This window comes from Macaca nemestrina, chromosome 13 (genome assembly GCF_043159975.1).
Source record: "Macaca nemestrina isolate mMacNem1 chromosome 13, mMacNem.hap1, whole genome shotgun sequence".
NCBI classification, from domain to species: Eukaryota; Metazoa; Chordata; class Mammalia; order Primates; family Cercopithecidae; genus Macaca; species Macaca nemestrina.
This window is the reverse complement of record NC_092137.1, coordinates 97488471-97505654: the sequence shown is the minus strand read 5'-3', so window position 1 is coordinate 97505654 and position 17184 is coordinate 97488471.

Genomic DNA, 17184 nt, shown 5'->3' with positions numbered 1-17184 from the left:
ATCTCACAGAGTTACAGCATTCCCCTCAAAAAAGCCTTTCGCTAGGACAGTGCTTGTGGAATTGGCAAAGTGATATTTGGAAGCCCATAGAGGGCTATGGTGGAAAAGGAAATATCCTCAGATGAAATCTGGAAAGAAGCTTTCTGAGAAACTGCTTAGTGTTCTGTTAATTCATCTCACAGAGTTACATCTGTATTTCGTGGATCTCTTTGCTAGCCTTATTTCTGTGGAATCTGAGAACAGATATTTCGGATCCCTTGGAAGACTATAGGGCCAAATGAAATATCCTCGGATAACAAACAGAAAGAAGCTTTCTGAGGAAATTCTTTGTGTTCTGTGAAATCATCTCACACAGTTACAGCATTCCGCTCAAGAAGCCTTTCGCTAAGACAGTTCTTGTGGAACTGGCAAAGTGATATTTGGAAGCCCATAGAGGGCTATGGTGAAAAAGGAAATATCCTCACATGAAATCTGGAAAGAAGCTTTCTGAGAAACTGCTTAGTGTTCTGTTAATTCATCTCACAGAGTTACATCTGTATTTCGTGGATCTCTTTGCTAGCCTTATTTCTGTGGAATCTGAGAACAGATATTTCGGATCCCTTGGAAGACTATAGGGCCAAAGGAAATATCCTCCGATAGCAAAGAGAAAGAAGCTTTCTGAGAAACTTCTTTGTGATCTGTGAAATCATCTCACAGAGTTACAGCTTTCCCCTCAAGAAGCCTTTCGCTAAGACAGTTCTTGTGGAATTGGCAAAGTGATATTTGGAAGCCCAGAGAGGGCTATGGTGAAAAAGGAAATATCCTCAGATGAAATCTGGAAAGAAGCTTTCTGAGAAACTGCTTAGTGTTCTGTGAATTCATCTCACAGAGTTACATCTGTATTTCGTGGATCTCTTTGCTAGCCTTATTTCTGTGGAATCTGAGAACAGATATTTCGGATCCCTTGGAAGACTATAGGGCCAAAGGAAATATCCTCCGATAACAAACAGAAAGAAGCTTTCTGAGAAACTTCTTTGTGTTCCGTGAAATCATCTCACAGAGTTACAGCTTTCCCCTCAAGAAGCCTTTCGCTAAGACAGTTCTTGTGGAATTGGCAAAGTGATATTTGGAAGCCACTAGGGGGCTATGGTGAAAAAGGAAATATCCTCACATGAAATCTGGAAAGAAGCTTTCTGAGAAACTGCTTAGTGTTCTGTTAATTCATCTCACAGACTTACATCTGTATTTCGTGGATCTCTTTGCTAGCCTTATTTCTGTGGAATCTGAGAACAGATATTTCGGATCCCTTGGAAGACTATAGGGCCAAAGGAAATATCCTCCGATAACAAACAGAAAGAAGCTTTCTGAGAAACTTCTTTGTGTTCTGTGAAATCATCTCACAGAGTTACAGCTTTCACCTCAAGAAGCCTTTCGCTAAGACAGTTCTTGTGGAATTGGCAAAGTGATATTTGGAAGCCCATAGAGGGCTATGGTGAAAAAGGAAATATCCTCAGATGAAATCTGGAAAGAAGCTTTCTGAGAAACTGCTTAGTGTTCTGTTAATTCATCTCACAGACTTACATCTGTATTTCGTGGATCTCTTTGCTAGCCTTATTTCTGTGGTATCTGAGAACAGATATTTCGGATCCCTTTGAAGACTATAGGGCCAAAGGAAATATCCTCCGATAACAAAGAGAAAGAAGCTTTCTGAGAAACTTCTTTGTGTTCTGTGAAATCATCTCACAGAGTTACAGCTTTCCCCTCAAGAAGCCTTTCGCTAAGACAGTTCTTGTGGAATTGGCAAAGTGATATTTGGAAGCCCATAGAGGGCTATGGTGAAAAAGGAAATATCCTCACATGAAATCTGGAAAGAAGCTTTCTGAGAAACTGCTTAGTGTTCTGTTAATTCATCTCACAGAGTTACATCTGTATTTCGTGGATCTCTTTGCTAGCCTTATTTCTGTGGAATCTGAGAACAGATATTTCGGAACCCTTGGAAGACTATAGGGCCAAAGGAAATATCCTCCGATAACAAAGAGAAAGAAGCTTTCTGAGAAACTTCTTTGTGTTCTGTGAAATCATCTCACAGAGTTACAGCTTTCCCCTCAAGAAGCCTTTCGCTAAGACAGTTCTTGTGGAATTGGCAAAGTGATATTTGGAAGCCCATAGAGGGCTATGGTGAAAAAGGAAATATCCTCACATGAAATCTGGAAAGAAGCTTTCTGAGAAACTGCTTAGTGTTCTGTTAATTCATCTCACAGAGTTACATCTGTATTTCGTGGATCTCTTTGCTAGCCTTATTTCTGTGGAATCTGAGAACAGATATTTCGGATCCCTTGGAAGACTATAGGGCCAAAGGAAATATCCTCCGATAACAAAGATAAAGAAGCTTTCTGAGAAACTTCTTTGTGTTCTGTGAAATCATCTCACAGAGTTACAGCTTTCCCCTCAAGAAGCCTTTCTCTAAGACAGTTCTTGTGGAATTGGCAAAGTGATATTTGGAAGCCCATAGAGGGCTATGGTGAAAAAGGAAATATCCTCACATGAAATCTGGAAAGAAGCTTTCTGAGAAACTGCTTAGTGTTCTGTTAATTCATCTCACAGAGTTACATCTGTATTTCGTGGATCTCTTTGCTAGCCTTATTTCTGTGGAATCTCAGAACAGATATTTCGGATCCCTTGGAAGACTATAGGGCCAAAGGAAATATCCTCCGATAACAAAGAGAAAGAAGCTTTCTGAGAAACTTCTTTGTGATCTGTGAAATCATCTCACAGAGTTACAGCTTTCCCCTCAAGAAGCCTTTCGCTAAGACAGTTCTTGTGGAATTGGCAAAGTGATATTTGGAAGCCCAGAGAGGGCTATGGTGAAAAAGGAAATATCCTCAGATGAAATCTGTAAAGAAGCTTTCTGAGAAACTGCTTAGTGTCTGTGAATTCATCTCACAGAGTTACATCTGTATTTCGTGGATCTCTTTGCTAGCCTTATTTCTGTGGAATCTGAGAACAGATATTTCGGATCCCTTGGAAGACTATAGGGCCAAAGGAAATATCCTCCGATAACAAACAGAAAGAAGCTTTCTGAGAAACTTCTTTGTGTTCCGTGAAATCATCTCACAGAGTTACAGCTTTCCCCTCAAGAAGCCTTTCGCTAAGACAGTTCTTGTGGAATTGGCAAAGTGATATTTGGAAGCCACTAGGGGGCTATGGTGAAAAAGGAAATATCCTCACATGAAATCTGGAAAGAAGCTTTCTGAGAAACTGCTTAGTGTTTTGTTAATTCATCTCACAGACTTACATCTGTATTTCGTGGATCTCTTTGCTAGCCTTATTTCTGTGGAATCTGAGAGCAGATATTTCGGATCCCTTGGAAGACTATAGGGCCAAAGGAAATATCCTCCGATAACAAACAGAAAGAAGCTTTCTGAGAAACTTCTTTGTGTTCTGTGAAATCATCTCACAGAGTTACAGCTTTCCCCTCAAGAAGCCTTTCGCTAAGACAGTTCTTGTGGAATTGGCAAAGTGATATTTGGAAGCCCATAGAGGGCTATGGTGAAAAAGGAAATATCCTCAGATGAAATCTGGAAAGAAGCTTTCTGAGAAACTGCTTAGTGTTCTGTTAATTCATCTCACAGACTTACATCTGTATTTCGTGGATCTCTTTGCTAGCCTTATTTCTGTGGTATCTGAGAACAGATATTTCGGATCCCTTTGAAGACTATAGGGCCAAAGGAAATATCCTCCGATAACAAAGAGAAAGAAGCTTTCTGAGAAACTTCTTTGTGTTCTGTGAAATCATCTCACAGAGTTACAGCTTTCCCCTCAAGAAGCCTTTCGCTAAGACAGTTCTTGTGGAATTGGCAAAGTGATATTTGGAAGCCCATAGAGGGCTATGGTGAAAAAGGAAATATCCTCACATGAAATCTGGAAAGAAGCTTTCTGAGAAACTGCTTAGTGTTCTGTTAATTCATCTCACAGAGTTACATCTGTATTTCGTGGATCTCTTTGCTAGCCTTATTTCTGTGGAATCTGAGAACAGATATTTCGGATCCCTTGGAAGACTATAGGGCCAAAGGAAATATCCTCCGATAACAAAGAGAAAGAAGCTTTCTGAGAAACTTCTTTGTGTTCTGTGAAATCATCTCACAGAGTTACAGCTTTCCCCTCAAGAAGCCTTTCGCTAAGACAGTTCTTGTGGAATTGGCAAAGTGATATTTGGAAGCCCATAGAGGGCTATGGTGAAAAAGGAAATATCCTCACATGAAATCTGGAAAGAAGCTTTCTGAGAAACTGCTTAGTGTTCTGTTAATTCATCTCACAGAGTTACATCTGTATTTCGTGGATCTCTTTGCTAGCCTTATTTCTGTGGAATCTGAGAACAGATATTTCGGATCCCTTGGAAGACTATAGGGCCAAAGGAAATATCCTCCGATAACAAAGAGAAAGAAGCTTTCTGAGAAACTTCTTTGTGTTCTGTGAAATCATCTCACAGAGTTACAGCTTTCCCCTCAAGAAGCCTTTCGCTAAGACAGTTATTGTGGAATTCGCAAGGTGATATTTGGAAGCCCTTAGAGGGCTATGGTGAAAAAGGAAATATCCTCAGATGACATCTGGAAGGAAGCTTTCTGAGAAACTGCTTAGTGTTCTGTTAATTCATCTCACAGAGTTACATCTGTATTTCGTGGATCTCTTTGCTAGCCTTATTTCTGTGGAATCTGAGAACAGATATTTCGGATCCCTTGGAAGACTATAGGGCCAAAGGAAATATCCTCCGATAACAAAGAGAAAGAAGCTTTCTGAGAAACTTCTTAGTGTTCTGTGAAATCATCTCACAGAGTTACAGCTTTCCCCTCAAGAAGCCTTTCGCTAAGACAGTTCTTGTGGAATTGGCAAAGTGATATTTGGAAGCCCATAGAGGGCTATGGTGAAAAAGGAAATATCCTCAGATGAAATGTGGAAAGAAGCTTTCTGAGAAACTGCTTAGTGTTCTGTTAATTCATCTCACAGAGTTACATCTGTATTTCGTGGATCTCTTTGCTAGCCTTATTTCTGTGGAATCTGAGAACAGATATTTCGGATCCCTTGGAAGACTATAGGGCCAAAGGAAATATCCTCCGATAACAAAGAGAAAGAAGCTTTCTGAGAAACTTCTTTGTGTTCTGTGAAATCGTCTCACAGAGTTACAGCTTTCCCCTCAAGAAGCCTTTCGCTAAGAAAGTTCTTGTGGAATTGGCAAAGTGATATTTGGAAGCCCATAGAGGGCTATGGTGAAAAAGGAAATATCCTCAGATGAAATCTGGAAAGAAGCTTTCTGAGAAACTGCTTAGTGTTCTGTTAATTCATCTCACAGAGTTACATCTGTATTTCGTAGATCTCTTTGCTAGCCTTATTTCTGTGGAATCTGAGAACAGATATTTCGGAACCCTTGGAAGACTATAGGGCCAAAGGAAATATCCTCCGATAACAAAGAGAAAGAAGCTTTCTGAGAAACTTCTTTGTGTTCTGTGAAATCATCTCACAGAGTTACAGCTTTCCCCTCAAGAAGCCTTTCGCTAAGACAGTTCTTGTGGAATTGGCAAAGTGATATTTGGAAGCCCATAGAGGGCTATGGTGAAAAAGGAAATATCCTCACATGAAATCTGGAAAGAAGCTTTCTGAGAAACTGCTTAGTGTTCTGTTAATTCATCTCACAGAGTTACATCTGTATTTCGTGGATCTCTTTGCTAGCCTTATTTCTGTGGAATCTGAGAACAGATATTTCGGATCCCTTGGAAGACTATAGGGCCAAAGGAAATATCCTCCGATAACAAAGAGAAAGAAGCTTTCTGAGAAACTTCTTTGTGTTCTGTGAAATCATCTCACAGAGTTACAGCTTTCCCCTCAAGAAGCCTTTCGCTAAGACAGTTATTGTGGAATTGGCAAAGTGATATTTGGAAGCCCAGAGAGGGCTATGGTGAAAAAGGAAATATCCTCAGATGAAATCTGGAAAGAAGCTTTCTGAGAAACTGCTTAGTGTTCTGTGAATTCATCTCACAGAGTTACATCTGTATTTCGTGGATCTCTTTGCTAGCCTTATTTCTGTGGAATCTGAGAACAGATATTTCGGATCCCTTGGAAGACTATAGGGCCAAAGGAAATATCCTCCGATAACAAACAGAAAGAAGCTTTCTGAGAAACTTCTTTGTGTTCCGTGAAATCATCTCACAGAGTTACAGCATTCCCCTCAAGAAGCCTTTCGCTAAGACAGTTCTTTTGGAATTGGCAAAGTGATATTTGGAAGCCACCAGGGGGCTATGGTGAAAAAGGAAATATCCTCACATGAAATCTGGAAAGAAGCTTTCTGAGAAACTGCTTTGTGTTCTGTTAATTCATCTCACAGAGTTACATCTGTATTTCGTGGATCTCTTTGCTAGCCTTATTTCTGTGGAATCTGAGAACAGATATTTCGGATCCCTTGGAAGACTATAGGGCCAAATGAAATATCCTCCGATAACAAAGAGAAAGAAGCTTTCTGAGAAACTTCTTTGTGTTCTGTGAAATCATCTCACAGAGTTACAGCATTCCCCTCAAAAAAGCCTTTCGCTAAGACAGTGCTTGTGGAATTGGCAAAGTGATATTTGGAAGCCCATAGAGGGCTATGGTGGAAAAGGAAATATCCTCAGATGAAATCTGGAAAGAAGCTTTCTGAGAAACTGCTTAGTGTTCTGTTAATTCATCTCACAGAGTTACATCTGTATTTCGTGGATCTCTTTGCTAGCCTTATTTCTGTGGAATCTGAGAACAGATATTTCGGATCCCTTGGAAGACTATAGGGCCAAATGAAATATCCTCGGATAACAAACAGAAAGAAGCTTTCTGAGGAAATTCTTTGTGTTCTGTGAAATCATCTCACACAGTTACAGCATTCCCCTCAAGAAGCCTTTCGCTAAGACAGTACTTGTGGAACTGGCAAAGTGATATTTGGAAGCCCATAGAGGGCTATGGTGAAAAAGGAAATATCCTCAGATGAAATGTGGAAAGAAGCTTTCTGAGAAACTGCTTAGTGTTCTGTTAATTCATCTCACAGAGTTACATCTGTATTTCGTGGATCTCTTTGCTAGCCTTATTTCTGTGGTATCTGAGAACAGATATTTCGGATCCCTTTGAAGACTATAGGGCCAAAGGAAATATCCTCCGATAACAAAGAGAAAGAAGCTTTCTGAGAAACTTCTTTGTGTTCTGTGAAATCATCTCACAGAGTTACAGCTTTCCCCTCAAGAAGCCTTTCGCTAAGACAGTTCTTGTGGAATTGGCAAAGTGATATTTGGAAGCCCATAGAGGGCTATGGTGAAAAAGGAAATATCCTCACATGAAATCTGGAAAGAAGCTTTCTGAGAAACTGCTTAGTGTTCTGTTAATTCATCTTACAGAGTTACATCTGTATTTCGTGGATCTCTTTGCTAGCCTTATTTCTGTGGAATCTGAGAACAGATATTTCGGATCCCTTGGAAGACTATAGGGCCAAAGGAAATATCCTCCGATAACAAACAGAAAGAAGCTTTCTGAGAAACTTCTTTGTGTTCTGTGAAATCATCTCACAGAGTTACAGCTTTCCCCTCAAGAAGCCTTTCGCTAAGACAGTTCTTGTGGAATTGGCAAAGTGATATTTGGAAGCCCATAGAGGGCTATGGTGAAAAAGGAAATATCCTCACATGAAATCTGGAAAGAAGCTTTCTGAGAAACTGCTTAGTGTTCTGTTAATTCATCTCACAGAGTTACATCTGTATTTCGTGGATCTCTTTGCTAGCCTTATTTCTGTGGAATCTGAGAACAGATATTTCGGATCCCTTGGAAGACTATAGGGCCAAAGGAAATATCCTCCGATAACAAAGAGAAAGAAGCTTTCTGAGAAACTTCTTTGTGTTCTGTGAAATCATCTCACAGAGTTACAGCTTTCCCCTCAAGAAGCCTTTCGCTAAGACAGTTCTTGTGGAATTCGCAAGGTGATATTTGGAAGCCCGTAGAGGGCTATGGTGAAAAAGGAAATATCCTCAGATGACATATGGAAGGAAGCTTTCTGAGAAACTGCTTAGTGTTCTGTTAATTCATCTCACAGAGTTACATCTGTATTTCGTGGATCTCTTTGCTAGCCTTATTTCTGTGGAATCTGAGAACAGATATTTCGGATCCCTTGGAAGACTATAGGGCCAAAGGAAATATCCTCCGATAACAAAGAGAAAGAAGCTTTCTGAGAAACTTCTTTGTGTTCTGTGAAATCATCTCACAGAGTTACAGCTTTCCCCTCAAGAAGCCTTTCGCTAAGACAGTTCTTGTGGAATTGGCAAAGTGATATTTGGAAGCCCATAGAGGGCTATGGTGAAAAAGGAAATATCCTCAGATGAAATGTGGAAAGAAGCTTTCTGAGAAACTGCTTAGTGTTCTGTTAATTCATCTCACAGAGTTACATCTGTATTTCGTGGATCTCTTTGCTAGCCTTATTTCTGTGGAATCTGAGAACAGATATTTCGGATCCCTTGGAAGACTATAGGGCCAAAGGAAATATCCTCCGATAACAAAGAGAAAGAAGCTTTCTGAGAAACTTCTTTGTGTTCTGTGAAATCATCTCACAGAGTTACAGCTTTCCCCTCAAGAAGCCTTTCGCTAAGACAGTTCTTGTGGAATTGGCAAAGTGATATTTGGAAGCCCATAGAGGGCTATGGTGAAAAAGGAAATATCCTCACATGAAATCTGGAAAGAAGCTTTCTGAGAAACTGCTTAGTGTTCTGTTAATTCATCTCACAGAGTTACATCTGTATTTCGTGGATCTCTTTGCTAGCCTTATTTCTGTGGAATCTGAGAACAGATATTTCGGATCCCTTGGAAGACTATAGGGCCAAAGGAAATATCCTCCGATAACAAAGATAAAGAAGCTTTCTGAGAAACTTCTTTGTGTTCTGTGAAATCATCTCACAGAGTTACAGCTTTCCCCTCAAGAAGCCTTTCTCTAAGACAGTTCTTGTGGAATTGGCAAAGTGATATTTGGAAGCCCATAGAGGGCTATGGTGAAAAAGGAAATATCCTCAGATGAAATCTGGAAAGAAGCTTTCTGAGAAACTGCTTTGTGTTCTGTTAATTCATCTCACAGAGTTACATCTGTATTTCGTGGATCTCTTTGCTAGCCTTATTTCTGTGGAATCTGAAAACAGATATTTCGGATCCCTTGGAAGACAATAGGACCAAATGAAATATCCTCGGATAACAAACAGAAAGAAGCTTTCTGAGGAAATTCTTTGTGTTCTGTGAAATCATCTCACAGAGTTACAGCTTTCCCCTCAAGAAGCCTTTCGCTAAGACAGTTCTTGTGGAATTGGCAAAGTGATATTTGGAAGCCCATAGAGGGCTATGGTGAAAAAGGAAATATCCTCACATGAAATCTGGAAAGAAGCTTTCTGAGAAACTGCTTAGTGTTCTGTTAATTCATCTCACAGAGTTACATCTGTATTTCGTGGATCTCTTTGCTAGCCTTATTTCTGTGGAATCTGAGAACAGATATTTCGGATCCCTTGGAAGACTAGAGGGCCAAAGGAAATATCCTCCGATAACAAAGAGAAAGAAGCTTTCTGAGAAACTTCTTTGTGTTCTGTGAAATCATCTCACAGAGTTACAGCTTTCCCCTCAAGAAGCCTTTCGCTAAGACAGTTCTTGTGGAATTGGCAAAGTGATATTTGGAAGCCCAGAGAGGGCTATGGTGAAAAAGGAAATATCCTCAGATGAAATCTGGAAAGAAGCTTTCTGAGAAACTGCTTAGTGTTCTGTGAATTCATCTCACAGAGTTACATCTGTATTTCGTGGATCTCTTTGCTAGCCTTATTTCTGTGGAATCTGAGAACAGATATTTCGGATCCCTTGGAAGACTATAGGGCCAAAGGAAATATCCTCCGATAACAAACAGAAAGAAGCTTTCTAAGAAACTTCTTTGTGTTCCGTGAAATCATCTCACAGAGTTACAGCTTTCCCCTCAAGAAGCCTTTCGCTAAGACAGTTCTTGTGGAATTGGCAAAGTGATATTTGGAAGCCACTAGGGGGCTATGGTGAAAAAGGAAATATCCTCACATGAAATCTGGAAAGAAGCTTTCTGAGAAACTGCTTAGTGTTCTGTTAATTCATCTCACAGACTTACATCTGTATTTCGTGGATCTCTTTGCTAGCCTTATTTCTGTGGAATCTGAGAACAGATATTTCGGATCCCTTGGAAGACTATAGGGCCAAAGGAAATATCCTCCGATAACAAACAGAAAGAAGCTTTCTGAGAAACTTCTTTGTGTTCTGTGAAATCATCTCACAGAGTTACAGCTTTCTCCTCAAGAAGCCTTTCGCTAAGACAGTTCTTGTGGAATGGGCAAAGTGATATTTGGAAGCCCATAGAGGGCTATGGTGAAAAAGGAAATATCCTCAGATGAAATCTGGAAAGAAGCTTTCTGAGAAACTGCTTAGTGTTCTGTTAATTCATCTCACAGACTTACATCTGTATTTCGTGGATCTCTTTGCTAGCCTTATTTCTGTGGTATCTGAGAACAGATATTTCGGATCCCTTGGAAGACTATAGGGCCAAGGGAAATATCCTCCGATAACAAAGAGAAAGAAGCTTTCTGAGAAATTTCTTTGTGTTCTGTGAAATCATCTCACAGAGTTACAGCTTTCCCCTCAAGAAGCCTTTCCCTAAGACAGTTCTTGTGGAATTGGCAAAGTGATATTTGGAAGCCCATAGAGGGCTATGGTGAAAAAGGAAATATCCTCCGATGAAATGTGGAAAGAATCTTTCTGAGAAACTGCTTAGTGTTCTGTTAATTCATCTCACAGAGTTACATCTGTATTTCGTGGATCTCTTTGCTAGCCTTATTTCTGTGGAATCTGAGAACAGATATTTCGGATCCCTTGGAAGACTATAGGGCCAAAGGAAATATCCTCCGATAACAAAGAGAAAGAAGCTTTCTGAGAAACTTCTTTGTGTTCTGTGAAATCATCTCACAGAGTTACAGCTTTCCCCTCAAGAAGCCTTTCGCTAAGACAGTTCTTCTGGAATTGGCAAAGTGATATTTGGAAGCCCATAGAGGGCTATGGTGAAAAAGGGATTATCCTCACATGAAATCTGGAAAGAAGCTTTCTGAGAAACTGCTTAGTGTTCTGTTAATTCATCTCACAGAGTTACATCTGTATTTCGTGGATCTCTTTGCTAGCCTTATTTCTGTGGAATCTGAGAACAGATATTTCGGATCCCTTGGAAGACTATAGGGCCAAAGGAAATATCCTCCGATAACAAAGAGAAAGAAGCTTTCTGAGAAACTACTTTGTGTTCTGTGAAATCATCTCACAGAGTTACAGCTTTCCCCTCAAGAAGCCTTTCGCTAAGACAGTTGTTGTGGAATTGGCAAAGTGGTATTTGGAAGCCCAGAGAGGGCTATGGTGAAAAAGGAAATATCCTCAGATGAAATCTGGAAAGAAGCTTTCTGAGAAACTGCTTAGTGTTCTGTTAATTCATCTCACAGAGTTACATCTGTATTTCGTGGATCTCTTTGCTAGCCTTATTTCTGTGGAATCTGAGAACAGATATTTCGGATCCCTTGGAAGACTATAGGGCCAAAGGAAATATCCTCCGATAACAAACAGAAAGAAGCTTTCTGAGAAACTTCTTTGTGTTCCGTGAAATCATCTCACAGAGTTACAGCTTTCCCCTCAAGAAGCCTTTCGCTAAGACAGTTCTTGTGGAATTGGCAAAGTGATATTTGGAAGCCACTAGGGGGCTATGGTGAAAAAGGAAATATCCTCACATGAAATCTGGAAAGAAGCTTTCTGAGAAACTGCTTAGTGTTCTGTTAATTCATCTCATAGAGTTACATCTGTATTTCGTGGATCTCTTTGCTAGCCTTATTTCTGTGGAATCTGAGAACAGATATTTCGGATCCCTTGGAAGACTATAGTGCCAAAGGAAATATCCTCCGATAACAAAGAGAAAGAAGCTTTCTGAGAAACTTCTTTGTGTTCTGTGAAATCATCTCACAGAGTTACAGCTTTCCCCTCAAGAAGCCTTTCGCTAAGACAGTTCTTGTGGAATTGGCAAAGTGATATTTGGAAGCACATAGAGGGCTATGGTGAAAAAGGAAATATCCTCAGATGAAATCTGGAAAGAAGCTTTCTGAGAAACTGCTTAGTGTTCTGTTAATTCATCTCACAGACTTACATCTGTATTTCGTGGATCTCTTTGCTAGCCTTATTTCTGTGGAATCTGAGAACAGATATTTCGGATCCCTTGGACGACTATAGGGCCAAAGGAAATATCCTCCGATAACAAACAGAAAGAAGCTTTCTGAGAAACTTCTTTGTGTTCCGTGAAATCATCTCACAGAGTTACAGCTTTCCCCTCAAGAAGCCTTTCGCTAAGACAGTTCTTGTGGAATTGGCAAAGTGATATTTGGAAGCCACTAGGGGGCTATGGTGAAAAAGGAAATATCCTCACATGAAATCTGGAAAGAAGCTTTCTGAGAAACTGCTTAGTGTACTGTTAATTCATCTCACAGACTTACATCTGTATTTCGTGGATCTCTTTGCTAGCCTTATTTCTGTGGAATCTGAGAACAGATATTTCGGATCCCTTGGAAGACTATAGGGCCAAAGGAAATATCCTCCGATATCAAAGAGAAAGAAGCTTTCTGAGAAACTTCTTTGTGTTCTGTGAAATCATCTCACAGAGTTACAGCTTTCTCCTCAAGAAGCCTTTCGCTAAGACAGTTCTTGTGGAATTGGCAAAGTGATATTTGGAAGCCCATAGAGGGCTATGGTGAAAAAGGAAATATCCTCAGATGAAATCTGGAAAGAAGCTTTCTGAGAAACTGCTTAGTGTTCTGTTAATTCATCTCACAGAGTTACATCTGTATTTCGTGGATCTCTTTGCTAGCCTTATTTCTGTGGTATCTGAGAACAGATATTTCGGATCCCTTGGAAGACTATAGGGCCAAGGGAAATATCCTCCGATAACAAAGAGAAAGAAGCTTTCTGAGAAATTTCTTTGTGTTCTGTGAAATCATCTCACAGAGTTACAGCTTTCCCCTCAAGAAGCCTTTCCCTAAGACAGTTCTTGTGGAATTGGCAAAGTGATATTTGGAAGCCCATAGAGGGCTATGGTGAAAAAGGAAATATCCTCAGATGAAATGTGGAAAGAATCTTTCTGAGAAACTGCTTAGTGTTCTGTTAATTCATCTCACAGAGTTACATCTGTATTTCGTGGATCTCTTTGCTAGCCTTATTTCTGTGGAATCTGAGAACAGATATTTCGGATCCCTTGGAAGACTATAGGGCCAAAGGAAATATCCTCCGATAACAAAGAGAAAGAAGCTTTCTGAGAAACTTCTTTGTGTTCTGTGAAATCATCTCACAGAGTTACAGCTTTCCCCTCAAGAAGCCTTTCGCTAAGACAGTTCTTGTGGAATTGGCAAAGTGATATTTGGAAGCACATAGAGGGCTATGGTGAAAAAGGAAATATCCTCAGATGAAATCTGGAAAGAAGCTTTCTGAGAAACTGCTTAGTGTTCTGTTAATTCATCTCACAGACTTACATCTGTATTTCGTGGATCTCTTTACTAGCCTTATTTCTGTGGAATCTGAGAACAGATATTTCGGATCCCTTGGAAGACTATAGGGCCAAAGGAAATATCCTCCGATAACAAACAGAAAGAAGCTTTCTGAGAAACTTCTTTGTGTTCCGTGAAATCATCTCACAGAGTTACAGCTTTCCCCTCAAGAAGCCTTTCGCTAAGACAGTTCTTGTGGAATTGGCAAAGTGATATTTGGAAGCCACTAGGGGGCTATGGTGAAAAAGGAAATATCCTCAGATGAAATCTGGAAAGAAGCTTTCTGAGAAACTGCTTAGTGTTCTGTTAATTCATCTCACAGACTTACATCTGTATTTCGTGGATCTCTTTGCTAGCCTTATTTCTGTGGAATCTGAGAACAGATATTTCGGATCCCTTGGAAGACTATAGGGCCAAAGGAAATATCCTCCGATAACAAAGAGAAAGAAGCTTTCTGAGAAACTTCTTTGTGTTCTGTGAAATCATCTCACAGAGTTACAGCATTCCCCTCAAAAAAGCCTTTCGCTAAGACAGTGCTTGTGGAATTGGCAAAGTGATATTTGGAAGCCCATAGAGGGCTATGGTGGAAAAGGAAATATCCTCAGATGAAATCTGGAAAGAAGCTTTCTGAGAAACTGCTTAGTGTTCTGTTAATTCATCTCACAGAGTTACATCTGTATTTCGTGGATCTCTTTGCTAGCCTTATTTCTGTGGAATCTGAGAACAGATATTTCGGATCCCTTGGAAGACTATAGGGCCAAAGGAAATATCCTCCGATAACAAAGAGAAAGAAGCTTTCTGAGAAACTTCTTTGTGTTCTGTGAAATCATCTCACAGAGTTACAGCTTTCCCCTCAAGAAGCCTTTCGCTAAGACAGTTCTTGTGGAATTGGCAAAGTGATATTTGGAAGCCCATAGAGGGCTATGGTGAAAAAGGAAATATCCTCAGATGAAATCTGGAAAGAAGCTTTCTGAGAAACTGCTTAGTGTTCTGTTAATTCATCTCACAGACTTACATCTGTATTTCGTGGATCTCTTTGCTAGCCTTATTTCTGTGGAATCTGAGAACAGATATTTCGGATCCCTTGGAAGACTATAGGGCCAAAGGAAATATCCTCCGATAACAAACAGAAAGAAGCTTTCTGAGAAACTTCTTTGTGTTCCGTGAAATCATCTCACAGAGTTACAGCTTTCCCCTCAAGAAGCCTTTCGCTAAGACAGTTCTTGTGGAATTGGCAAAGTGATATTTGGAAGCCACTAGGGGGCTATGGTGAAAAAGGAAATATCCTCACATGAAATCTGGAAAGAAGCTTTCTGAGAAACTGCTTAGTGTTCTGTTAATTCATCTCACAGACTTACATCTGTATTTCGTGGATCTCTTTGCTAGCCTTATTTCTGTGGAATCTGAGAACAGATATTTCGGATCCCTTGGAAGACTATAGGGCCAAAGGAAATATCCTCCGATAACAAAGAGAAAGAAGCTTTCTGAGAAACTTCTTTGTGTTCTGTGAAATCATCTCACAGAGTTACAGCTTTCCCCTCAAGAAGCCTTTCGCTAAGACAGTTATTGTGGAATTGGCAAAGTGATATTTGGAAGCCCAGAGAGGGCTATGGTGAAAAAGGAAATATCCTCAGATGACATCTGGAAGGAAGCTTTCTGAGAAACTGCTTAGTGTTCTGTTAATTCATCTCACAGAGTTACATCTGTATTTCGTGGATCTCTTTGCTAGCCTTATTTCTGTGGAATCTGAGAACAGATATTTCGGATCCCTTGGAAGACTATAGGGCCAAAGGAAATATCCTCCGATAACAAACAGAAAGAAGCTTTCTGAGAAACTTCTTTGTGTTCCGTGAAATCATCTCACAGAGTTACAGCTTTCCCCTCAAGAAGCCTTTCGCTAAGACAGTTCTTGTGGAATTGGCAAAGTGATATTTGGAAGCCACTAGGGGGCTATGGTGAAAAAGGAAATATCCTCACATGAAATCTGGAAAGAAGCTTTCTGAGAAACTGCTTAGTGTTCTGTTAATTCATCTCATAGAGTTACATCTGTATTTCGTGGATCTCTTTGCTAGCCTTATTTCTGTGGAATCTGAGAACAGATATTTCGGATCCCTTGGAAGACTATAGTGCCAAAGGAAATATCCTCCGATAACAAAGAGAAAGAAGCTTTCTGAGAAACTTCTTTGTGTTCTGTGAAATCATCTCACAGAGTTACAGCTTTCCCCTCAAGAAGCCTTTCGCTAAGACAGTTCTTGTGGAATTGGCAAAGTGATATTTGGAAGCACATAGAGGGCTATGGTGAAAAAGGAAATATCCTCAGATGAAATCTGGAAAGAAGCTTTCTGAGAAACTGCTTAGTGTTCTGTTAATTCATCTCACAGACTTACATCTGTATTTCGTGGATCTCTTTGCTAGCCTTATTTCTGTGGAATCTGAGAACAGATATTTCGGATCCCTTGGACGACTATAGGGCCAAAGGAAATATCCTCCGATAACAAACAGAAAGAAGCTTTCTGAGAAACTTCTTTGTGTTCCGTGAAATCATCTCACAGAGTTACAGCTTTCCCCTCAAGAAGCCTTTCGCTAAGACAGTTCTTGTGGAATTGGCAAAGTGATATTTGGAAGCCACTAGGGGGCTATGGTGAAAAAGGAAATATCCTCACATGAAATCTGGAAAGAAGCTTTCTGAGAAACTGCTTAGTGTACTGTTAATTCATCTCACAGACTTACATCTGTATTTCGTGGATCTCTTTGCTAGCCTTATTTCTGTGGAATCTGAGAACAGATATTTCGGATCCCTTGGAAGACTATAGGGCCAAAGGAAATATCCTCCGATATCAAAGAGAAAGAAGCTTTCTGAGAAACTTCTTTGTGTTCTGTGAAATCATCTCACAGAGTTACAGCTTTCTCCTCAAGAAGCCTTTCGCTAAGACAGTTCTTGTGGAATTGGCAAAGTGATATTTGGAAGCCCATAGAGGGCTATGGTGAAAAAGGAAATATCCTCAGATGAAATCTGGAAAGAAGCTTTCTGAGAAACTGCTTAGTGTTCTGTTAATTCATCTCACAGAGTTACATCTGTATTTCGTGGATCTCTTTGCTAGCCTTATTTCTGTGGTATCTGAGAACAGATATTTCGGATCCCTTGGAAGACTATAGGGCCAAGGGAAATATCCTCCGATAACAAAGAGAAAGAAGCTTTCTGAGAAATTTCTTTGTGTTCTGTGAAATCATCTCACAGAGTTACAGCTTTCCCCTCAAGAAGCCTTTCCCTAAGACAGTTCTTGTGGAATTGGCAAAGTGATATTTGGAAGCCCATAGAGGGCTATGATGAAAAAGGAAATATCCTCAGATGAAATGTGGAAAGAATCTTTCTGAGAAACTGCTTAGTGTTCTGTTAATTCATCTCACAGAGTTACATCTGTATTTCGTGGATCTCTTTGCTAGCCTTATTTCTGTGGAATCTGAGAACAGATATTTCGGATCCCTTGGAAGACTATAGGGCCAAAGGAAATATCCTCCGATAACAAAGAGAAAGAAGCTTTCTGAGAAACTTCTTTGTGTTCTGTGAAATCATCTCACAGAGTTACAGCTTTCCCCTCAAGAA